At 39.3% G+C, this 25,377-nt stretch overlaps 1 long non-coding RNA gene across 8 annotated transcripts in view; it reads left to right on the forward strand.

Moving 5' to 3' along the window:
• The window catches only part of LOC147369591 (uncharacterized), a 676,540-nt gene that overhangs the window by 617,256 nt on the left and 33,907 nt on the right, over window positions 1-25,377 (forward strand). Inside the window, exon 9 of one of the 8 annotated variants that reach the window (XR_015168519.1) lies at window positions 22,809-22,953. The exons of 5 other annotated variants lie outside the window; for them this stretch is intronic. This is a non-coding gene — a long non-coding RNA (uncharacterized LOC147369591). Of the gene's footprint in view, window positions 1-8,368; window positions 8,819-22,808; window positions 22,954-25,377 lie in introns of those variants that run through there. 2 more of the 8 variants (XR_015168511.1, XR_015168510.1) reach the window with 2 other exon arrangements.

Consider the following 25,377-nt stretch of genomic DNA (forward strand, 5'->3'; position numbering starts at 1 on the left):
TCAGATCTAGTGAACTCAGAGCAGATGGTAGCTCTTCCTATTCTCTGCCTGATGGTCAGGTGTGATGTATCTGTTGGGCCCCTGAGGAACCACCCTGGGTTCCTAGGGAACCTTTAACACCCTGTGGCATGTTACTGAGGTCTTCTCTGTGCCTCCACCTTTCCTCACTCTCTGCTTGAGAAGTTGTGTTCCAAAGGTCAGGGTGGAAAACATTCTTGCCGTGCATTTTCTGCTCTTGCTGCAGGTAATTTCCTCTGTCCATGTGTTATTAATGATGTGATTATCAGTGCTGGTGGCCAATCATGGGACCTAAGCGTAGCACCAAATCACTTTCATCTCTCTCCCAACAGTCCAGATGGCATCTGAACACTCATTGGTAATAAATAAGGAGAGATTTTTAAAAATTTTTAAGTCTTCTCTAATCAACTTGGATAATTACCTAAAAAATAATAATAATTCTGAATCCTCTCTATAACCTGTGTGGAAAACCCTAAGATCCTGAAGAAGAGAGCTGCTAATTAGCTATTTTCATTTTAACCTAAAAAGAACAGGACCGAAGCCATTCAGTCAGGAAACTCAAATCACATCTTCAAAAGCAAGTTGGATGAAGAAGTAAGGCCAGCGTTCAAGGGCTCCTACAAAGAAGCAGGGACTGAGGGAAATGTTAATATGTGCAATGGGCCAATGCAAAGGATTCAAAGTCATCCTAAATTTAGGGGAAAAAAGAGGGGAAGATATTTGCTTCCTGTAAGTGAAGATCTCAACTTATCGATCATGTTGATCTATACAATACAGATAGGAATCCAACAAAGTCAAAGAATATAATGAGGATGTTATATTGTTTTTGATAAAAGGAATCTGATTTGCTCTTCATACCATGTAATCTGCAGAAATGTCAACACTTCATTAGATGCGTTCAGGCTCTTTCAGTTAGGGAGGGTGGCAAAAAATCTTCATGTTGCTCCATGAGAGAGAGGCTACAGGAACTGTTATGGATCCCTCTGTAAGCAGAGCCCTAGGTCTTGATAGATGTCTTGCAGATTGTAGATGCGCCTACTGGAAAATGCTCTTGCACTAAATGTGGACGTCAGTAAAGCAAAGGATAACGGATTCCTTTTAGGTACAGAAAAAGGGTACAGATAAAGCTGCTAAGAAAATGAGATTAGGGCTGAAAAGTTAAGGGTTTATTAGATTTTGTCTTCCTTATGTCAGAACTGTATCATCCTTATGAAAATGTTAGCAATGTGTCTGAAGAAAGGGAAACAAAGGGATTTTTTTTATTATTTAATAACCTTGCTGTATAGAGAAAATTTCCTTGTGAAAAAATTTTCCCCACATGAGTTTCAAAGTTTATATATCACAGAATTTGAAATTCTGGGACCTCAAAAATAAAAATTACTAAGATATGAGGCCTTACCATGTCTGTAAAATAAGATGAGGATTTTTACTGTATTTTAGATTTCATAAATCTTAAAACTACTAATTAAAGTAATTGTATAGGGAAATCTATCATTTTTTTGCCTATCATCCATCCTGTTTATTTCAGTAACAAAACCTTAGTTTTTCATGAAACCACTACTGTCTACTTATTTCCAGTTCCTAACTGGTAGGAATATTGCCTCCAGGCCACATATAGTCACCACATGGTTAAGAACTTGCTAAAACTGAAGGAAATGCAGAGCAAAGCAAACCAAAGAGATGGGAGAGAAGCTGTGATGTAACTTGAGTCCCTGAACCCAGCCAGGTCTGAAGTGGGGTACTCTGGGCTCTTCCACTGCAGGGGCACAGTAAATGTTCTTTATTTATTTTTACTCAAACCAGACTGAGTTGAGGTCTGTCACTTGAAACCGGAAAGAGTCCTGGCTAATACAGGAATGTAATTTTCATACTTTAAAGTTGGATATGACATCTAGTAAAGAATGTTCGGTAATGTGGAAATGAATCCTGATTTTTAGATCAATATCACTTTTCTTCAGAGGCAGAGGAAAAAGGAAGTGGGGAGAGAAATGTTGCTAATGAGCTAGTGATGATTAAGAAGAAGACATTTGGAAGAACCCAGTCCTTTTACAGCAAGAGAAGGGCTCTAGGAATTACATTAGACCCAGAAGAAAGATAACTTTGAAAAATTTAATTGCTAATAAAATCCTGCTTAATTTCCATAGGCAAAACTGAAAAAAAAAAAAACAACACTTTGCTGGCAGGAATAAAACCTGCATGAAGAAAAAAATTAAAAGATGATATTTATGCATTTCTTAATGGTACCATTAAGTCCCCTAGTACTTATAGGAAGGCAGTAATTTACTGGGATCTTAAAAACATGTGCAGTATATCTGATTAAAGGTCATGCAAACACTAAAATGTTTCTCCAAAAATCTGTCTTAGAAAAATAAGGATGTCCAGCTCTTCTCAGAATCTTTCAAGTATACTTAAAATATAAGCTTATTAATGACTTTGGTGGTTCGAGTTTTCCCTTAAGCACATATGGGAAGTATATAGCAAGGTGGCAAAAGCTGAGCAATGTTATTTTTGACATCCATCATGGCTTTATGGGCTGTCAAAAAGAGTTCTTCCAGCAGAAGCGCAAATAACAGCACACTTCCCACTTTTTGCATTAGGTAGTATGGAAAACAGTAATGGTTCTGGAGCCTGTCACGAGCTGACCCTGTCTAACCCTCCATTGGCTACTCCACCACTAGATGAGGCTCTCTCACTCTAATCCCGGCTGTTACTGAATTGCATGCAGTTTCTCAAAGGTACCCTGCTGGCTCTTACTTCCGATTTCCCTTTCTTTTCAGAGCAAATGCTTCCTACTGTACCTGCTCCCCCACCAAACACACTGCTTCTTCACCTGGATAGCCTCTGTATTTCTTTCCTCTGGGAAGCCTTTCTTGACTCTTCTGAATTAGATTAAGGGTCCTCACTAGCTTCAAAGGAATTCTGTATTCTGATTCCACTTGTCTCTGACCTCACATGTTGGATGGACATGAGCTTGGACTAATTGTATCGTAATCATGGATGTCAGTTGTATTCCACTAGAACACAGACTCTCTGATAAACAAAAGCCCTGATTTGTAGTGTTTGCTGATTTCCCTGATGTAACTAGTCCCACTAATTTAAAGCTATAAAGGACTTAAGGATCAGGGAAGAAATTCCTGACATTCTGAATACTGCTCCTGTGGGCTGGAACAAGAGGGCTCTGGCATACCACTGACCTGAATTCAGTGCCAAGCAATCCAATTTTCAGTTCACTTAAATTTTTTTCTTTTTACCCTTCCTTCTTTGAGCCTATTGACTATTTGTTCTTTGCCATTTCCTATAAAAATGACTAAAAGCCATTCATAGGATTTTATGAATGTGGAGAAGACAGACACAGAAACACTGAACCTACACTGGATTGTATACTAGATGTAAACTGGTATATGCTGGACTATTCACTGGATGTATACTGGCATGTATACTGGACCATACATTGAACTGTAAATGGGATTGTACATGGACTGTACAATGGACAGTACCCTGGACTGTACATGAGATGAACACTGAACTGTACACAGGATATACACTGGACAGTACCCTGGACTGTACATGGGATGCACAGTGGATGGTACCCTGTTTGCACACGGGCTGTACACAGTATGTACAGTGGATGGTACCCTGGACTGTATACTGCACTGTCCACTGGGATGTGCCCTTGGTCTGCACATCAGGTGTGTCCAGCTGTACCAAGATTTGCCCCAAATGTGTCCAGATGTGCACTTGGACTGTATGCCAGATGTGTTCCAGATGTTCTGGCTGTGCTCCAGCTGTGCATTTGGACTGGACACCAAATGTGCTCGAGCTGTGTTTCAGGGCCACACACCAAATGTACTCCAGCTGTACTTCAGCTGTGCTCTAGATGTGTCCAGGTGTGTGCAGAAGTGTCCAGATGTGCCCAGGTGTGCACTGAACTGTATACTGTGCACTGGACTGCAGACTGGACTGAACACTAGTGCACTGCACTGTAAAGAAACTGAAACGAGCACCAGCATGTTTTCTGCTACATCATGGACACATTCTTTGAACATACATGTGCAAAATACCAAGCTCTAATGATTTCAGAATTTAGTTTCTTATGATTTTTTCCTTGAGGTCCATGTAGACACAGTCCATTTTCAATTTCAAGATGGCAAAAAAGTTTAAAGGTCAACTTGTTTACATTTGATTACGACCAAGTGATTGATTCTAAATTGCATAATGTAATAGCCCCAAAACAAAAAACAAAAACCCCATAACTAATGTTTTCCTATGAGAAAGTTTGGGAATAAATACTTGTAAAGAAATAAAGAGTTCAGGGAATATTAAAAAAGGAAATAACTGACAATTTTGAGGTGTATAGCATAATTGTTTGATATACATATATTGTGAAATGATTACCATAATAGATCCAGCTAACATCTGTATTTTTATATAGATATAATAAAAAGAAAGGAAAAAAGTCTCCTTGTGATGAGAAATAATAAGATTTACTCCATTAAAATTTTCCTCTATATTATATATCCGTGTTAACCATAGTCATCATGTTGTACATCACATCCTTAGTACTGATTTAACTTGTAAATAGAAGTTTGTACCTTTTGACCATCTCTATCTGGGGTCCACTTTCACCACCATCTACCTCTGGTAACCACAAGTCTGATTTCTTTTTCTATGAGTATGGATTGGTCTTTTATTCTTAGATTGGGCATATAGGTTAGATGATACATTATTTGCCTTTCTCCATCTGACTTATTTCACTTAATGTGATGCCTTCAAGTTTCCTCCATCACACAAATAGTATGATTTCCTCATTTTTAGAGTTGAATAATAATCCATTGTGTGTGTAAACACACACACACATAAATAAACACACACATACATCACCATTTCTTCAACCATTTCTGGCAGTGGAGACAGGTTGTTTCAATGTCTTTGCTACTGTAAGTAATGCTGCTATGAACATGAATAGGTAGATATATTTTGAAGTTAGCACTTTTGTTTCCTGTGGTTATATTCCAGGTGTAGAACCGCTGGATTATATAACAGTTCTATTGTTAATTTTTTGTGGAAACTTCATACTATTTTCCATGGTGGCTGTACCAATTTACAATCCCCCTAACGCTGCAAAAACTTTCCCATTGCTTCACACCCAAGCCAGAATTTTTGATGATGCCTATTCTCACAGGTTTGAGGTGATATTTCATTGTGATTTTAATTTGCATTTCCTAATAACTAGTGATGTTGAACATCTTTTCATATATCTGTTGGCTCTTCATACATCTTCTTTGGAGAAATGTCTATTCAGGTCCTTTGCCCATATTTTAATTGCATTATTTGTTTTTTTGCTATTGAATTATATGAATTCTTTATATACTTTAGATATGAATCCCTTATAAGATATATAGTTTGTAAATACTGTTTCACATTCCATATGTTGTCATTTTAAATTTACTGATGGTTTCCTTTGCTTCAAAGAAGCTTTCAGTTTCATATAGTGCCACATATTTGTTACTATTTTTCACTTGTGCTTTTAGGTGTCTATTGAAAAAAATCATTACCAAGACCTATGTCAAGGAGTTTTATTTCTGTGTTTTCTTCTAGGAGTTTCATGGTTTCATATCTTCCAGTTAAGTCTTTAATTCATTTTAAGTTCTGTGGGTAGTATAATACAGGAGCCTACTTTCATTCTTTTACATGTGAATATCCAATTATTCCAGCACCATTTATTAAAGAGACTGTCTTTTCTTGAGTATCTTGGCTCCTTTGTCAAATATTTGTTGACTGCATATGCTTGGGTTTATCTCTGGGCCAGTACCATACTGCTCTAATGACTATAGCTTTGTAGTGTAGCTTGAACTCAGGAAGTGTGATGCCTCTGGCTTTATTGTTCTTTCTCAGGATTGCCTTAGCTATTCAGGGTGTTTTGCACTCAGTTGCTCGGTCAGTCATGTCTGACTCTTTTGTAACTTTATGGTCTGTAGCCTGCCAAGCTCCTTCTGTACATGAGATTTTTCCAGATAAGAAAACCAAAGTAGGTTGCCATTTCCTCCTCCAGGGAATCTTCCAAACCCTGGGGTCAAACCCAAGTCTCCTGCAACTTTGGTGGTTCCATACAAATTTTAGGAGTGCTTTTTTTTTTTTTTTAATTCTGTAAAACACCATTGGAAACTTAATAGGTACTACATTCAATATATAGATGGGTTTCATCAGTACTGTCATTTTAACAATATTAACTCTTCCAATCCATGAACATAGATAACTTTCCATCTGTTTTCTTTTATTTCTTTCATCACTGCCTTATAGCTCCTGTTGTAGATAAGTTTTGCCATGATATTGAAATTTATTCCTGAGTATTTTCTTGTTTTTGATGTTGTAAATGGGAAAAATTTATGCCTTTTCCTGAAAGTTCATTGTTAGTGTATAGAAAGGCGACTGATTTTTATGTTAGCCTTGTATCCTGCAGTTTTACTGAATTCATTGATTAGATCTGTTCATCTTTTTGTTGAGTTGTTAGGATTTTCTATATATAAAATCATGTAATCTGTAATTAGAGACAATTTAAATTCATCTTTTCCAGTTATGATATCTTTTACTTCTTTTTGTTGCCTGATTGCTCTAGTTAGGACTAGCTAGGGCAATAATAGTACTATGTTGCATGGGAATTCCAGCTCAGCTATTTCAAATCCTAAAAGATGATGCTGTTAAAGTGCTGCACTCAATATGACAGCAAATATGGAAAGTTCAGCCATGGCCACTGCTCTGGAAAAGATCACTTTTCATTTCCAATTCCAGAGAAGGGCAATGGCAAAGAATGTCCAAACTATAGCACAATTTCACTCATTTCACATGCTAGGAAAGTATACTCAAAATTCTCCAAGCAAGGCTTCAACAGTACATGAACTGAGAACTTCCAGATGTTCAAGTTGGTTTTAGAAAAAGCAGAGGAAATAGATATCAAATTGCCAACATTTGTTGGATCATAGAAAAATCAAGAGAGTTCCAGAAAAACATCTACTTCTGCTTCATTAATTATACTAAAGCCTTTGACGGTGTGAAGAAGTGAAGTGAATGTCGCTTGGTCATGTCCATCTCTTTGCGACCACATGGACTAACAAGTCATGGAATTCTCCAGGCCAGATTACTGGAGTGGGTAGCCCAGCCCAGGTCTCCCACAATGCAGTTTGTCTGTGTGAATCACAACAAGCTGTGAAAAATTCTTAAAGAGATGGGAATACCAGATCAACTTACATGCCTCCTGAGAAACCTGTATGTAGGTCAAGAAGAAAGTTAGAACCAGACATGGAACAACAGACTGGTTCCAAATTGGGAAAGGAGTACACAAAGGCTGTATATAGTCACCCTGCTTATTTAACTTATATGCAGGGTACATCAAGTGAAATGCTGGGTTGGATGAAGCACAATAGGAATCAAAATTGCTGGGAGAAATTTCAATAACTTCAGGTAGGCAGATGACACCACCCTTATGGCAGAAAGTGAAAAGGAACTAAAGAGCCTCTTGAAGAAAGTGAAAGAGGAGAGTGAAAAAACTGGTTTAAACCTCAACATTGAAAAAAAAAGAAAATCATAGTGTCTGGTCCCATCATGTCATGGCAAATAAATGGGGAAACAAGGGAAACAGTGAGAGACTTTATTTTCATGGGCTCCAAAATCACTTCAGATGCTGGCTGCAGCCACAAAATTGGAAGAAAACCTAGACAGCGTATTAAAAACCAGAGACATTACTTTGCTGACAAAAGTCCATATAGTCAAACTATGGTTTTTCCAGTAGTCATGTATGGATGTGAGAGTTGGACTATAAAGAAAGCTGAGCACCGAAGAATTGATGCTTTTGAACTGTGCTGTTGGAGAAAACTCTTGAGAGTCCCTTGGACTGCAAGTAGATCCAACCAGTCCTAAATATTCATTAGAAGGACCGATGCTGAAACTGAAGCTCCAATATTTTGGTCACCCGATGCAAAGAGCTGACTCATTGGAAAAGACCCTGATGCTGGGAAAGATTGAAGGCAGGAGGAGAAGGGGATGACAAGGGCATGATAGTTGGATGGTATTATCGACTCCATGGACATGAGTTTGAGAAAGCTTTGGGAGTTGGTGAAGGACAGGGAAGTCTGGCGTGCTGCAATCTATCGGGTTGCAAAGAATTGGACACGACTGAGTGACTGAACAGCAACAACAACAAATGTTGCATGTGATGAGAATGGGAAACCCTGACTTTTTCCTATCCTAGCAAAAAAGGTTTTGTCACCATTGAATATATCATGGTAGCTGTGAGCTTTCATGTATGGCTTTTAGTATGTTCTCTAATGTGGTCTTTCTATATTTAATTTTTAAGAGTTTTTAAGGAGATCCAACCAGTCCATTCTGAAGGAGATTAGCCCTGGGATTTCTTTGGAAGGAATGATGCTAAAGCTGAAACTCTAGTACTTTGGCCAGCTCATGTGAAGAGTTGACTCATTGGAAAAGACTCTGATGCTGGGAGAGATTGGGGGCAAGAGGAGAAGGGGACAACAGAGGATGAGATGGCTGGATGGCATCACTGACCTGATGGACGTGAGTCTGAGTGAACTCCGGGAGTTGGTGATGGACAGGGAGGCCTGGTGTGCTGCGATTCATGGGGTCACAAAGAGTCGGACACGACTGAGCGACTGATCTGATCTGATCTGATCATGAATGAATGTTGAATTTTGTTAAGTGCTTTTTTTCTACATCAATTGAAGTGATTCTTTCATTCAGTTAATGTGCTGTGTCACACTGACTGAGTTGTGTGTGTTGTATCTTTGAATCCCAGATATATATCCCATTTGAACATGGTGTATGATTCTTTTCATGTGCTTCTAAACTCAAATTGCTAGTACTTTATTGAGCATTTGGGGTTTCCCTGGTGCCTCACATGGTAAGGAATCTGCCTGCAATGTGGGAGACCTGGGTTCAATCCCTGGGTTGAGAAGATCGCCTGGAGAAGGGCATGGCAACCCACTCTGTATTCTTGCCTGGAGAATCCCCATGGACAGAGGAGCCTTGTGGGCTATATGGTCCACGGGTCGCAAAGAGTCGGACTTGACAGAGCGCCTAAGCATAGCACAGTACATGTTGAGCATTTTAGGCCTATATTCATAAGGAATATTAACTCTGGTAGTTTTCTTTTCTCTTCATATTTTTCTGGTTTTGGTGTCAGGATAATGCTGGCCTCATGAAATGGGTTTGGGAGTGTCTCCCCTTCGTGATATTTTGAAAGAAATTGAGAAGGATTGGTATTAATTATTTTTTAAATGTTTGGTAAAGTTCATCAATGAAGACCTCTAGTCCTGGGATATTTGTGATTTCTGATTCATTTTCCTTACTAGTAATTTGTTTACTCGGATTTTCTACTTTTTCCTGATTCAGTCTTAGTAAATTGTGTGTTTCAAGAATTTCAGAAATTTCTTCCAGGTTGTCCGGGCTCCCCTGGTGGCACAGACTGTAAAGAATCTGACTGAAGTGGAAGAGACCCAGGTTTGATTCCTGGGTCGGTATTCTTGCCTGGAGAATTCCATGAACAGAGGAGTCTGGTGGGCTACAGTCCATGGGGTCAAGAAGAGTCGGACATGACTGAGTGACTAACCAAGCAAAAGGCTGTCTAATTTCTTGACATATAGTTGTTCATATTAGCCTCTTGTGATCCTTTGAATTTCTGAGGTATCAACTGTAATGTCTCAATTTGGGTCCCCTTTTTTTTAATTTGTTAGTCTGCATAAAAGTTTGTCCATTTTGTTTACCTTTTCAAAGAACCAATTATTTGGTTAATCTTTTCTATTGTTTTTCTCTTCTCAATTTCATTGGTTTCTGCTCTTTATAATAATAATGGTCTTCATTATTTCATGTCTCCTTCTGACTTTGGGATTTGTTCTTCTTTTGCTACTTCATTAAGGCATAGTTTATTTATTTGGAATCCTTGTTTCTTAACATAGGCATTTATTGCTATGAACTTGCCTCTTAGAACTGGTTCTGCTTCATCGTATCAGTTCTGGAATGTAGAATTTCCATTTTTGTGTCTCAGGAAACTTTTATTAAGTCCTTTTAAAATTTCTTCTTTGGTTGTTCAAGAAAGTGTTGATTAATTTCCCTATGTCTGTGAATTTTCTATTTTCTTTTTGTATTGATTTCTAGTTTCATCTCATTGTGGTCAGAGATTGTGGTATGATTTTAGTCTTCTTGAATTTGGTAACACTTGTTTTATGGGCTATATATGATTGATTCTAGTATATGTTCCATGTTTATTTGAAAAGAATCTGTATTCCAATATTGTTGAATAGAATGTCCTATATATGTCTATTAGGTCTGTTGGTTTATTGTTGTTCAGTTGCTAAGTCGTGTCCAACTCTTTGCAATCCCTTGGATTGCAGCTTGCCAGGCTTCCCTGTCCTTCACTATCTCCCTGAGTTTGCTCAGACTCATGTTCATTGAATCAGTGATGCCATCCAACCGTCTCATTGTCTGTTACCCCCTCTCCTCCTGCCCTCAGTTTTTCTCAGCATCAGGGTCCTTTCCAATGAGTTCACTCTTTGCATCAGGTGGTCAAAGTATCAGAGCTTTAGCTTCAGCAACAGTCCTTCCAATGAATATTCAGAGTTGATTTTCTTTAGGATTGACTGGTTTAGGATTAACTGGTTCAAGAGACTGTCAATAATCTTTTCCAGCACCACAGTTTGAAAGTATTAATTCTTTGGCACTTAGACTTCTTTATGGTTCAACTCTCACATTCGTACATGACTACTAGAAAAACCATAGCTTTGACTATACCGACCTTTGTTGGCAAAGTGATGTCTCTGCTTTGTTAATACACTGTCTAGATTTGTCATAGCTTTACTTCCAAGGAAAAATTTGGTCTATGTTGTTTTTCAAATCTGCTCTCACCTATTGATTCTCAGTCTGGATGATCTATCATTGTTGAGAATGGGGTAGTAAAGTCCTCAAATCTGATTGTACAATATTCGTTTCTCTTTTTAGCTCTGTTAATTTCTGCTTTATATATTTAAGTGTTCCAATATCAGGCACATAAATATTTATGATTGCTATAGCTTCCTGATATGTTGAACCCTTTCTTGTTATATAATGACTTTTTTGTCTCTTTACCATTTTGGTTTAAAGTCTTTGTTTTTGATGTAACTATAGCTAGCTCATTTTTTTTTTTTTTTCTTTTTGGTTACCATTTGCTTGAAATCTCTCTTTCCATACCTTCAACCTCAGTCTATGTATATCTTAAAGGTTAAGGTGTGTCTCTTACAGGAAGCATATTATTGGATATGACTTTTAAACCATTCAACCATTCTATATTCTGTACATTTATTTATTTCAATCTGTTTACACTTAAAGTAATTATCTATGGGTAGGAGACTACTACTGTCATTTTGTTAACAGTTTCGTGGCTGTTTTGTAGATCTATATTGTTTTTTAACTTCTTAACCTGCTGCCTCTTTTTTTGTGTGTTTTGACACTTTCTGGTATCAGTGTGCTTTGACTTCTTCACCATGTTCTCTTGTGTAATTAATAGAGGAGTTTCCTTGTGGTTACTATGAAGCTTACATAAAATACCTTAAACTTATAATATCCTATTTTAAACTGATAACTTCAGTAGAATTCATAAATTTTATAGTTTTACTTTTCCTCTTCCCTACATTTTAGGTTATTTTTGTTATATATCTTTATTACATTGTGTTACTGATAATAGATCTTTGTAGTTATGGTTATTTTTATTACTATTTTTTAATGTTCAAACTAAAGTTGCATGTGAATTACACACTGTTATTACCATACTGTGTAATCTAACTATGACTATTTATTTACCACTACCAGTGAGATTTGTCCTACCTTTTTATGTTTTTATGATGCTAATTAACATTCTTTTACTTCTACTCCAAGAACATCTGGTTATATTTCTTTTGAGCTAAGTCTACTGTATTGCTCTCCCTCAGCTTTAGTTGGTTGAAGAAAGTCTTTATCCCTTCTTTGTTTCAGAAGGACAGCTTCACTGGGTATAGAATTCTTGGGTGAGATTTATTTCCTTACAGTTTTCTTCGAGTATATGGTCTCTTTATCTTTGCCATAAGAAGTTGTTGTTGAGAAATTCACTGATTGTCTTATGGAAGTTTCTTGTATGTGATTTCTCTTTTCTGTTGCTGCTCTTAAACCTCTTCCTTTGTCTTTGACATTTGACAATTATAACGTGCTTTAAGGTAGTCCTAATCAGGTTCAATCTATTTGGTGTCCTATTGACCTTGTAGATCTGGATGTCCATTTCTCTCTCCAGATTCAGTAAGTTTTCAGCCTCTCTGTCCATTTCTTTTTCTCTTATCTTTCTGGAATTTTCATAATGCAAATATTGTTTCTAGTCATTGTGTCTCATAATTATCTCTATTTTCTTTTATTTTCTTTTTTGTCCTTTAAATTTGTAATTTCCAGTGTCTAATCCTCCAGGTCACTGATTCTTTCTTCTGCATTGTCTAATCTACTTTTTAAATTCTTGTTTGAATTTTTCAGCTCAATTATTGTAATTTCAACTCTAGGAATTATGTTTGTTTTATCTTGTTTTGATGATTGCTATTTCCTTGTTGAACTTCTTTACTGAATTCCTTATTGAATTTTATCATGTATTATTTTTGTAATTTGGTTTAGTTATCTGTGTTTTCTTATAGTTCACTTGACTTCCTTAAGAGGATTATTCTGAATTCTTTGTCTGACAGTTCATAAATCTCCATTTCTTTATTTTGAAGCTTTATTAGTTTCCTTTGGTGGCATCATATTTACTTGATTTTTTCCAATATTTGCATCCTTATACTGGAATCTATATACTTAACTAATGGAGTTCCTCTCCCAGCCTATAGGTTTGCTTTGGCAAAGGCAGTTCTTCACCAATCAGCTGAGTTTGGGTTTTGGGTATGTTTGCTAGCAATGTCCTTGGGCATCTGGGCTCTGCTTTTATGGTCTATTTTTGGGTGAGGCAACTATTCAAATGATGAGCATGGATGCAGGGAGCAGTCACTGACTGGCAACAGATATCTGTGTTTTCTTATAGTTCACTAGACTTCCTTAAGAGGATTATTCTGAATTCTTTGTCTGACAGTTCATAAATCTCCATTTGGCTAGGACTGCTGGTTGGTTCCCTACCTGCATGGGGCTGTGGGATGGGGTCCACCATTGCTTGGATTTGCTAGTTAGGCTTACTAGATGGTCAGGACTGGGTACTCTATTCAATAGTAAATGGGCCTATGAATTACCTTTCCTGCTCTTGAAGGACAGGATCCAAGGCCCATACACCTCATTGTTTGGGAACCTGAAATGGGGCCAGAATGTTCACTTAACTCCCTGGTCAGGTGAGACCACCACTTTTGCTCTGAAGATGGAAGCAGCCATTGACTAACAAAACACCACTGTATGTAGGGCTGTTGAATGGGCTATGCAGCTTCCCATGTGCTGCATATTGCTTAGCTTCCCTGTTGGAACAGGCTAAAGGCTATATTCAGCAATGGGTGGAACTATAAATTACATTCCTTGCCTGGGCACAGTGGGAAAACAGCTCTAAAGCTGGTAAAGCTCTTTTTTTCTTATCTCAAGGTGACCCACATCCCAGGTTCCTTGATCAAACAGTGTTACTGGCTTTGGCTTACAAACCCGTAGCTCTGCCTGCCTGTCTCTAGGCTCAAGTGCCATTGAGCCACAGGAGTTGTCACCAACTCTTCTGGTCAGATGGGGCCTCTCTAGAGTGAGTGGTGTCATGTCTCAACTCCCTACTTGGGTGAAGGGGGAGAGGCCACTTCAGGCTACTCTCAATTTCCCAAATAAGCTCTCTAGTTGGGAGGGTCTGGGAGCTACCCTCAGCCTTGGCTATGAACTAATCCCCCTGCCTGTGTGTAATACCAGAACACTCCATACCCAGTACTGGCTTTGCTCTGGGGATAATCAACTCTGCCCACTCACCTTTCAGCTCAAGCCTCTGGGCCACACTGCTTCCGGGAGTTCTCACTAGCCCTTCCAGTAAGCTGGGGCCAGAAGACACACAGTGAATGGAGCTATGATTGAGCTCCTTTCCTGGATGTGGAGAAACTGAGCTCTAGGTCTGGCAAAACTTGTTTGAGTATCTAAATTTGGCAGATCTGCTCCCAACTCATTCACTGGTCAGAGGTTGCATGACTTGGATCTGCTGATGAGCAAAGCCACTGGTTGGGATTATTACCTGGACTCTACAGGAATGAAATTGGTCTGCCAAGGTCCATGTGCTGGCTGTTCAAGCTCCTCCCCCTTTCTCCTTCACAGTAATATTGCATATTCTTCTCTAGTGCTCATGGTGCAAGACCAGAAAAGGAGCTCTCACAAAGCAACCCACAATGCTGGACTTTAGGGATGCTGGTGGTTCCCTTGGGTTATCTTGTTCCACTGGAAAAACCAGAGGCTCAGGGATAATGCATCCTGTCTTTGTCTCTGTGGTATAAGAGATCTCTGTTGTGGTATCTACTGGCTCTTAAATATCTTGAATGTCTTGAAACCCATTGCTTTCAATTGAAATTCATTTCCAACCTTTATTGTCATATCCACAGTCTTTCATGATTTCCTTAATTAGCCCTATTGTAAATTCTGTAAAGTCATATATAACATCTGGACAGTTTTCTCTAGCAGGAATTTATTGTTTGGGGCTAGATGGCTTTCACAGACGTTTCAGTAAACAACGGCATCTCCACTGGTGGAGACTTCTAGACTTCCATGATGTTTTCCTTAACAGGGTTCTCTTCCATGTTGTTGAAAATCCTCTTCATAGAGTAGTATGTGTTCAGTTCAGTTCAGTTCAGTTCAGTCAGTCAGTCAGGTAGACTCTTTGGAACCCCATGGACTGCAGCACGACAGGCTTCCCTGTCCATGAGCAGCTCCAGGATCTTGCTCAAACTCGTGTCCATTGAGTTGGTGATGCCATCCAACAATCTCATTCTCTGTTGTCCCCTTCTCCTTCCACCTTCAATCTTTCCCAGAATCAGAGTCTTTTCCAATGAGTCAGTTCTTCACATCAGGTGGCCAAAGTACTGGAGCTTCAGCTTCAGCATCAGTCCTTCCAATGAATATTCAGAACTGATTTCCTTTAGGATGGACTGGGTGGGTGGATCTCCTTGCAGTCCAAGGGACTCTCAAGAATCTTCTCCAACACCATAGTTCAAAAGCATCAATTATTCAGCACTCAGCTTTCTTTATAGTCCAACTCTCACATCCATACATGACTACTGGAAAAACCATAGCTTTGACTAGATGGACCTTTGTTGGCAAAGTAATGTCTCTGCTTTTTAATATGCTGTCTAGGTTGGTCATAACTTTCCTTCCAAGGAGTAAGTGTCTTTTAATTTCATGGCTGCAGTCACCATCTGCAGTGATTTTGGAGCCCGCCAAAATAAAGTCTGTCACTGTTTCCATTGTTTCCCCATCTATTTTCCATGGCATGATGGGACCAGATGCCATGATAATTTTTGAAGTTGAGTTTTAACCAACTTTTTTACTCTCCTCTTTCACTTTCATCAAGAAGCTCTTTAGTTCTTCTTTGCTTTCTGCTTAAGGGTGGTGTCATCTGCATATCTGAGGTTATTGATATTTCTCCCAGCTATCTTGATTTCAGCTTGTACTTCATCCAGTTCAGCATTTCACATGTTGTACTCTGCATATAAGTTAAATAAGCAGGGTGACAATATACAGCATTGACATACTCCTTTTCCTATTTGGAACCAGTCTGTTTTTCTATGTCCAGTTCACACTGTTGTTTCTTGACCTGCATACAGATTTCTCAGGAGGTAGGTCAGGTGGTCTGGTATTCCCATCTCCTTCAGAATTTTCCACAGTTTATTGTGATCCACACAGTCAAAGGCTTTGGTGTAATCAATGAAACAGAAGTAGATGTTTTTCTGGAACTCTCTTGCTTTTTCTATGATCCAACAGATGTTGGCAATTTGATCTCTGGTTCCTCTGCCTTTTCTAAATCCAGCTTGAACATCTAGAAGTTCACAGTTCATGTACTGTTGAAGCCTGGCTTGGAGAATTTTGAGCATTACTTTACTAGGCTGTGAGATGAGTGCAATTGTGTGGTAGTTTGAGCATTCTTTGGCATTGGAATCAAAACTGACCTTTTCCAGTCCTGTGGCCACTGCTGCATTTTCCAAATTTGCTGACACTTTGAATGCAGCATTTTCACAGCATCATCTTTTAGGATTTGAAATAGCTCAACTGGAATTCCATCACCTCCACTAGCTTTGTTCATAGTGATGCTTCCTAAGGCCCATTTGACTTCGCATTCCAGGATGCCTGGCTCTAGGTGGGTGATTACACCATAGTGGTTATCTGTGTCATGAAGATCTTTGTAGTATGTGTAAAGAGTCTTAAAGGTCCTTATGAGCCCCTGATCTAGAGGCTGAGTTAGAGACTTTGCATTTAGGGGCAAGTAGACTACTTCAGCAGAGAAGGAAATGGCATCCCATTCCAGTACTCTTGCCTGGAAAATCCCATGGATGGAGGAGCCAGGTAGGCTGCAGTCCATGGGGTCGCCAGAGTCAGACATGACTGAGAGACTTCACTTTCACTTTTCACTTTCATGCATTGGAGAAGGAAATGACAACCCACTCCAGTGTTCTTGCTTGGAGAATTCCAGGGATGGGGAAGCCTGGTGAGCTGCTGTCTATGGGATCCCACAGAGTTGGACACGACTGAAGTGACTTAGCAGCAGTAACAGACTACTTCAGTGCCTGAAGTATTGAATTTATAGGATTCTGGGTAGCCAGGAGCATGGTCTAATATAAAAATCAAAAGAACTTAAAAAAGCAGCCCCTTACTGTTACTTCTGACTTCAGGGACAAAGCATCAGTGGCACTAATCCAGGAAAAGGATTCTCATTGTCCAGGCCTTCCTGCTGTACAACCAAAAGACTGGCACCTCGTGTTTATCTTTTCTCTTCAAGGCTCATGAGTTAACAGCTTTATAGGTATGAGCAATTATGATCAAAAGTCTGCTTGCATTTATACAAAACAGTAGAGTTACCCTATCCCTTCCTGTCTTAAACCCTGTTGCTTGCTTCTCTTCCTTATTAATAAATGTCTTTTGTGGCATTTTTATTCAAGAATAGGGTACTTTTGTTTGCATTAAAAACCTATTCAGGCAGGCAGATATCCTTTCCCTTACATGATTTTCTTAATGGCCGCTGCCGCTGCTGCTGCTAACTTGCTTCAGTCGTGTCTGACTCTGTGCAGCCCCATAGATGGCAGCCCACCAGGCTCTGCCGTCCCTGGGATTCTCCAGGCAAGAACACTGGAGTGGGTTGCCATTTCCTTCTCCAATGTTTGAAAGTGAAGTCACTCAGTCATGTCCAACTCCTAGTGACCCCATAGACTGCAGCCTACCAGGCTCCTCCATCCATGGGATTTTCATGAATTTCCTGTCCCCTTTTTACTTAGCTGGGTTCATTTCTCTTGAGATGGTGGGCAACTGAAGCTGAAGCTGAAGACCTCAATTTACAATGCATATCTGACAATTCAACTTTTTCTTGTAGTGTCATATCTTTGTTCTGCTTCTTGGGAGCATTTCTAACATCATTAATAGCATTTCATATGGGTCTCATGGTGTTACTTAAGGTTTATGGTATTGCACTAAATACAATGAAAAAATATGAGTGAATAATAAGAGATCAGTTTTTACCATAATACACAGTTTACTGGAGAGATGAACTGGAGATGCCTAGCATCACTTGGGGTTTTAAGCAGATTCATCACTTAAGTTTGCCACAACAGCAGTAGGAGGTAGCTACAGAACTGTTACAGGAGCACAGTAGCTACGGGACTGAGGCCCCAGTCATGCTGGAGCAGAAACTAGCCATTTACTCTGTGCCAAGCCCTAATTGCTAACTTGTGCTTAGTCACTCAATCATGTCTGACTCTTTGTGACCCCATTTACTTCATCCCACCAGGCTCCTCTGTCGATGGAGTTTTCCAGGCAAGAATACTGGAGTGGGTTGCCATTTCCTACTTCAGGGAATCTTCCTGACCCAGGGATCAAACTCACATCTCTTACATCTCTTGCGTTGGCAGATGGACTTTTTACCACTGAGCCATCTGGGAATCTCAGTTGCTGCTAACTTAAAGAAACACAAGTTAAAAAAAAAATCATTTTATGTCACTATACTCTGGAGAGGTTTGCTGGGTCTCCATAGATAATAAGAACAAGTTTAATATCATGGAATACCTCTTACAATGAAAATAAAAGCTTCAGAAACAGGTCTCTGAAAACACAAGGAGCCAGGAGTTCTGGAAACTTTAGAAACAGGAACCAATGACATTCTCTTCTGGGCCACCATCACATACTACCATTTCCAGTTATTGAGTTAGTCTACTCAAGATGAAAATTCCAGGGAGAAACAATCTGACTGGAACACTTTATGGACTGTTTCCATTCTTACATCCAGTTTGGATCTATCACAGCTAAATTATTGGACTAAGCATTAGGAGAGGATTCTTTGATAAAGCAAAATCAAGATTTCCTACCAGATGAAGTAAAAATGCATTGGGGCCAAGAAAACAACCACCCCAAAATAACTGCCACCATAAAAAGATTCTTAAGTATTACTTTTTTCCTTGACCTGTTTGGTGTAGAGGTAGAGCATGCTAAAGTCTTTTGCACTGCAAAGTGGCAGCTTTCAAAGAGATTTATATTTGAGCTGATTCTTAAATGTGAAGTCTTAAGGGGAAAAAAAGTAACACTCTATTGTTTGAAAGAATTTGAACTTTGTCTGTAACATTTAAGCAGAGAGAATTACCTCCATGCAGCCTTTGGAGGAATCCATCCATGTTTCATTCATCTGATCGTTCGAAGTGCAATCACATTTCCACAACAGGATGCTCTGTGGGCTAATAACAGATGAGGAGTTTCACAGCAGAGGAGAGCACAAAGAGGTTCATCATCATTTGTTTTTGCTTAGGGCCAAGTACTTTTCATTATGTTCAGTGAACCCTCTATATCCATGATGAGGAGGCCACCATGAGCACGGTGGGCTGGGTTATGAATCAGATCAGTTGCCTTCTGCCTTAGGAAAAGAGAGCTGAAGTTAAGAAATTCGTGTGGATTAGACATAATCAGCATGGATGGGACTAATGTGGATGGATTATCCTAGTTTAAAAGATTCTATTGTGTGGGATTTTAAGGGACAAAGGAGATATACTTCACAAAACCTACTCTTTTGTTTTTCTAGAATTTTACCTTCTACATTAATTATACCTTTCTCCACATAATCTCAGTTTTACATATTTTTTAAAGAAGAAAATATCCAAACAACTTGTTAACTCTGGACTTAAATGCGACAAATATTTATCAGGTCTTTTCTAAGTGCCAGGTAGGGTGCTAGGCACTGAGGAACAAAAGAAAGCAAGACATGTGAGGTTTCTGATTCCATGGAGGTTACATTCTATCTGCAATAAACAAATAATTTTAGATAGTGATAAATGCTATGAGGAAAATACAGTAGCTTGTGGAAGAGATCACAAGGTAGAAAGGGGCCATAGAAGTCAGGGACCACCTCTCTGAGTTGGTGGCAATTCAACTGAGATCTAAAGGATCAGAAGGACTCATTTAGAGGAAAACCTTACAGATGGCATCATGAGCAGAGCAACCTGGGCAGAGGGAAGAGCAAAGCCTGCCTTCTGTTGGAAAGCTGGTATGTCTGGAGCTGGGTGGGGACTAACCCTTCATGCCGTGGCAGGCCATACTAAGGAGTGTGAATTTTATTTGCAATGAGAGACCATTAGAGTGATTCAAGTGGAACACTTGTGTGGACCATAAGTGTTGTGGTCTGATTAGCATTTGAAAAATCACTAGCTGCTGTATAGAAGGCCAATTGGAGGGGATAGATTGGAATCAGGATACCAGTGAGAACCCTACTTCAGAAGTCCAGGTGACACATAGGGTGGCTTAGACTAAGATGATGATGGTGGCAATAGAGAAAAGTAAACAAATGAAAGATCTATATTAGAAGTAGGTTAGGGGTTGGAGGAAGAGATGGAGGGCAAGAAGGTCAACGTATGGGCAGGACAGGAGGAGGCAAGGATGAGTTACTGATTTTTATTTTAATCACCACATTGTTAGTAATTCTATTTATTGGGTTGAGGAAGATGTGGAGAACAATATTCAGGGGAGAATAAAATCAAGAATTTTGTGAGGCTAAGTATGAGATGACTTAAGAGATAGCCAGGTAGAGATGTCAAAAAAGAAGATGAATATATCAACCTTGAAGTTTGATTTAAGAATGTAAACATCTATAGGAAGACCTCAAATACAGTGTGGAACTATTTTAAGAACAACTGGGTACACTGCCTGCTATGGTCTCAATGTTTATGGCACCACAAAATGCAGATGTTGAAATCCCAACCCCCTAGTCTTGACTGTAGTAGGAATTAGAGTCTTTGGGAGGAGCTTAAGCTATGAGACTGGAGACTGGATCCTTATGAGTGGGATTAGTGTCTTATAAAAGAGAACCTAAAGGGTAGCATTAGTAATAAAGAATCTGCCTACCAATGCCGGAGACACAAGAGATGCATGTTCGATCCCTGGGTTGGAAAGATCCCCTGAACTAAGAAATGGCAACCTGCTCCAGTATTCTTGCCTGGAAAATTCCATGAACAGAGGAGTTTGGTGGGCTATAGTCCATGAGGTTGCAAAGAATTGGATGCAATTGAGCACACACACAAGAGAGATTGTTAGCCTTTTTGGTTCTGTGAGGATACAAAGGAAAAGTGTGAAAACAGATGAGAGCCCTCACCCAACCACACTGGCATCCTGATCTACAGACTCCCAGCATCCAGGACTGTGATGAATAAATTTCTGTTGCTTATCAGTTAACGGGTCTATGGTATTTTATCATAGCAGCTCAAATGGACTCCAAGGAGTCTCTAGGACAGTTCCTTTTTAACATTAATTACATCAGATCTAGAGAACTTGATAAAAATTCAGACACATGAGCCCCATATATTGGATCAGAATCTCTGTAGTGGTGCCCATCAATATGCATTTCTAGTAACTCCACAGGTAATTCTAATTCCTTTTCAAAATTCAAAGAACTCTATTCTGAGGTATCTTTTTCAGAAAATTTCACTTATTGACTCATCTTTCCTTCACGTTAGAGATACTTCCTTGAAATTATTTTTAAGTAATAGAGCAATTATCCCACTTTCTGGTTCAGTCCTCTCCTCTTCTGAGACATGAGGAGTAACCAAGTGGACACTGGGAGTTCATTGGGTCCTCTAGCTTTGTTCCATGGTCATGTTCTTTTGTGAATAGAAGTGGTTGGAGGAGATTGAGAAATAAGTTGTGAGTGTTATGTTTTATTAAGCCCCCCACCCGGCTAGCCAGTGGTTAAAGTAAATTAAAGAAAAATTGAAATTCATGTAGCTTTGAATCATGGACTGTTAGAGCTAGAAAAGACTTTAGAAAGTCTTCTGGCTAAGCCAACAGAATCTGTTCATTGCTTGCCTTCTGCATTTATTAAATGGGCACCTTTAGGAGAGTTACTTCACATTTCTGTGTCTCAGTTTACTCCTCTATAAATGGGGAAAATCATAAGCTAGTTCATGGGTTTGTAAAATAATGTAATGAAGGTTAATACAAAACTACACATAATCAGAAAGCTACATGATTTTCTAGTCAGACTATAAATGCCACGCAATATACTCACACTGTAGGTAAGGAAAATAATACAGTTGGTTTGATGGCAAATGAGGACTAGAGGTCAGGTTTTAAAGGATACCATCTCTATAGAAATAAAAAAAATGGATATTGATTTTATTCAATATCCATTTCTCTGGGTAAACTATAGATCAGTTTGGAGAAGGACCCTTTCCTGATATTTGTTTAAAAGAATAAAATGCTCACCACACTGCTAGAGAGCATAAATGCTTTCAGAGGATTGCTTGGTTCACCGCACAGAACTCTTGCATGTGAAACATGAGGCCAAGTCCTCATTCAAGTTTGCAGTCTGGAAGCATTTTAGGATAAGTAGGGAAAGTAGATTCACTATCTGAATATAGTGATCAATTCAGAAAACCAGTGATCAATTCAGAAAACCGGTGTCAGTTTCCACTGTTTTGGGACATCAATAGCTCTGATGCCCACTGACTTTGTGAAGTCACAGGAAAACCACAAAACAGCAACACTACTGAAGCTGTATAAATAATACCCAGGTATAAAGGGAAGCAGTTAAAACTCTTGCTGCTTTATCTCTGGCATGAGTCTTTGGGGCTGGTTTTGTGTTTTAGTTATCTAAGACCTTTTATCTGTTCTTTCTCACTTTGCATTTTGATCAGGCTTGCTTATGAATCCTAGAGAAGTCCCATTCCGGGGACAGGAGCTGTAAGAATGAAAATTGGTTTCGAAGGAGCCTCTGAACACTAGCCATGAAATAAATGTCACTGGTATTGCTGTTCTCTTTGGATGGACTGTCTGTGCTTTATATCTGACAGTTAATGAGCTTTACTAATCAAACAGAGGAACAAATGCTATTTCCCACCCTCCCCTCCTACCTGATAAGGTGAGGAGTTCTAACCCTCACCCTGGGAAACTGACAGCACTGAACAGGAGTGGAATAACGAGGAAACCTAGAAGGTTAATTAAGGTAGTACCCAAAAGTTGTTTTTAAATGAATTTAATTAACCTGTGATCTCTTAAAATTAGAATGTGTTACAATGAGAATGAAGGCAAATTTTATTCTTTTATTTTTTTTTTAAACTTCATCTTAGAAATCAGACATTACGCAAATCTCTAGGTAAGAAGTAGTAGGGAGGCTGTTCACTACCACCTGTATGCTCGTGCATGCTCAGTTGCGTCCAGATCTTTGCAACCCCATGGACTGTGGCCCACCAGGCTCCTCTGTCTATGGGACTTTCCAGGTAAGAAATTTTACCACATGGGCTTTTTCAAATCTATCTTTATTCTCTGTGTATTTCAGAATGGATGATTTCCATTACTGAAGGAAGATTTTGTAACATTAATATCTGGTGCTCTTGTCAATCACCCAGGTTTCTGGTAGCATACTCCCTCACGAAATGAATGTGCTAGTCACCTCTCATCATGATTAGGGACAAGTAATACAGTTAAGAAAGGCAATGAGAGTATGGCTAAGGGAGTGATTCAGACTGCCCGTGTACAAAATCAGCATCTGTAACTTTCCAGCAGTTGGCCTTCAGCAAAATTACTGAACTTCCTCTCTGTATCTTGCTTTCTCCTCTCTATAAAATAGAGATATCAATAGAAGGCACCACAGGGGATTGTGAGAAAACTTAAAAGATACAAAGCAATAATGCATGTGACTTATTGCATACCAGGCCCAGAACATAGTAAGCTCTTAATGAATGCCAGTTATTTGGCAGGGTTGGGTATTTTTGTTGTTGCTTTTGACATGGGGTCCCTAACACCTGGAAAATAGACTTCAACTGATAGGTTTCTTGGGATCTTTTAAACAACCTTAAACTCTGTGCCTACTTTTATGCTTCATGTGTTTTCTGTCTGGAGGAGAAAGTTCAGTTATCAAAAACTTCTGAAGAAGTCTACAACCCCAATATGACAAGAATCACTCTCAGAAGGCATCAGTTTCAAAGACCTCGTTGAATCTGTTTGAGTGCTGAAGCCGATACAATGCAATGAAGCCACAGTCTGTCAACCTATTACTGGTTCTTGAACAGTAAAGGTTCCTGCAGGCCACTCTGTCTGATCCCTTTCAATTCTTCTCCCTGGCCCAGCCTGACACAAATGAAAAGAATACATAAAACAGTACTCTGAAAGTCATCATACCACTAGTAGCTGGAGTGCTGAAGAAAGGCTTCCCATACAAGGTGGGGCTTGAGTTGGACATTGAAGAAAGGCCTAAAGTTAATGTGAATTGGAATAGGATATGCTGCATGGCACAGATAATCTTTGGTAGTAGAGAATACAGTTTTAAGTTAAAACATAGATGCCCATTATAGAAAGTTTATACACACACACACACACACACATTTACTTTAATATGGGCTTCCCTGGGGCTCAGATGATAAAGAATCCGCCATCAAAGCAGGAGATCTGGGTTCAATTCCTGGATTGGGAAGATCCCCCAGAGAAGGTAAAGGCTACTCACTCTAGTATTCTTGCCTAGAGAATCCCATTGATGGAGGAGCCTAATGGGCTATGGTCGACGGGGTTGCAAAGAGACACAACTGAGTAACTAACACTTTCACTTCACTTTCACACTTTAATATGTACATACCTATTTAAAATATAGGAATGATATTGAATATAATATGGTCATTTTCATACTAAGATTTCAATGCTTAGTAAGTATTTATGCTTTTTGCTGTTGCTGCTGCTGCTAAGTCGCTTCAGTCGTGTCCGACTCTGTGCGACCCCATAGATGGCAGCCCACCAGGCTCCCCCGTCCCTGGGATTCTCCAGGCAAGAACACTGGAATGGGTTGCCATTTCCTTCTCCAGTGCATGAAAGTGAAAAGTGAAAGTGAAGTCGCTCAGTCGTGTCTGACTCTTCGCAACCCCATGGACTGCAGCCTACCAGGCTCCTCCGTCCATGGGATTTTCCAGGCAAGAGTACTGGAGTGGGGTGCCATCACCTTCTCCAATTTATGCTTTTTAAGGTGAGTCAAATACTCATATACACAAATACACACATATATATAATGAGAACACAGCTGCAATTCAGATACAGCAAAATTAGAAGCATTGAACATGCATAGCTGAAATTTTAGAAACAGAAGCATATATGTTTCAGCATTCCTAGAAGAGGAGCTTTGTCACCAAGTCATAGAGACAAGAACACTTTAGGAATGTTCTCAAGAAAATGGATGAATGGTCATTCAATGCAACCCAGTGAAGTCCTTTGGAGACATTAGTGCTGAGAGGAAGGTAGTGAATCAGGGTTTGTTAGCAATATTACCATGCATGTAAATTTACATAAAAGACTCATACCAGCCATTCCTTCAATATTTCAACTACTCAACAAAAATAATAGAGGCCTGCCTATTTACCAAGATTTGCTGTGGCTGCTAAAGGACAGATGGTGTACACGAAGTGCAAGTCTTGCAGTCAGGGTCCCCACCAGATTTTGGCAAAGAGGTTGATGGACCAGCCTGCCTTCTTTTGGTTCTTCAAATTGCTTTTTTAGGTTAAGGTCTTGCGCTTGGCTTGATCTTAGCCTAGGGTACTTTTTCTCCCACCTTTCACATGTGTAGCTCCTTCTCACGCCTTAGATTTCAGACAATATTTCAGTTCTTCAAAGAAGCCTTTCTAATCACCACACTGAAGTTGGAATACTCCTTACTTA

This window comes from Bos grunniens, chromosome 7 (genome assembly GCF_055505025.1).
Source record: "Bos grunniens cultivar Pamir isolate PY7600 chromosome 7, Bosgru_T2T1.0, whole genome shotgun sequence".
NCBI lineage: Eukaryota > Metazoa > Chordata > Mammalia > Artiodactyla > Bovidae > Bos > Bos grunniens.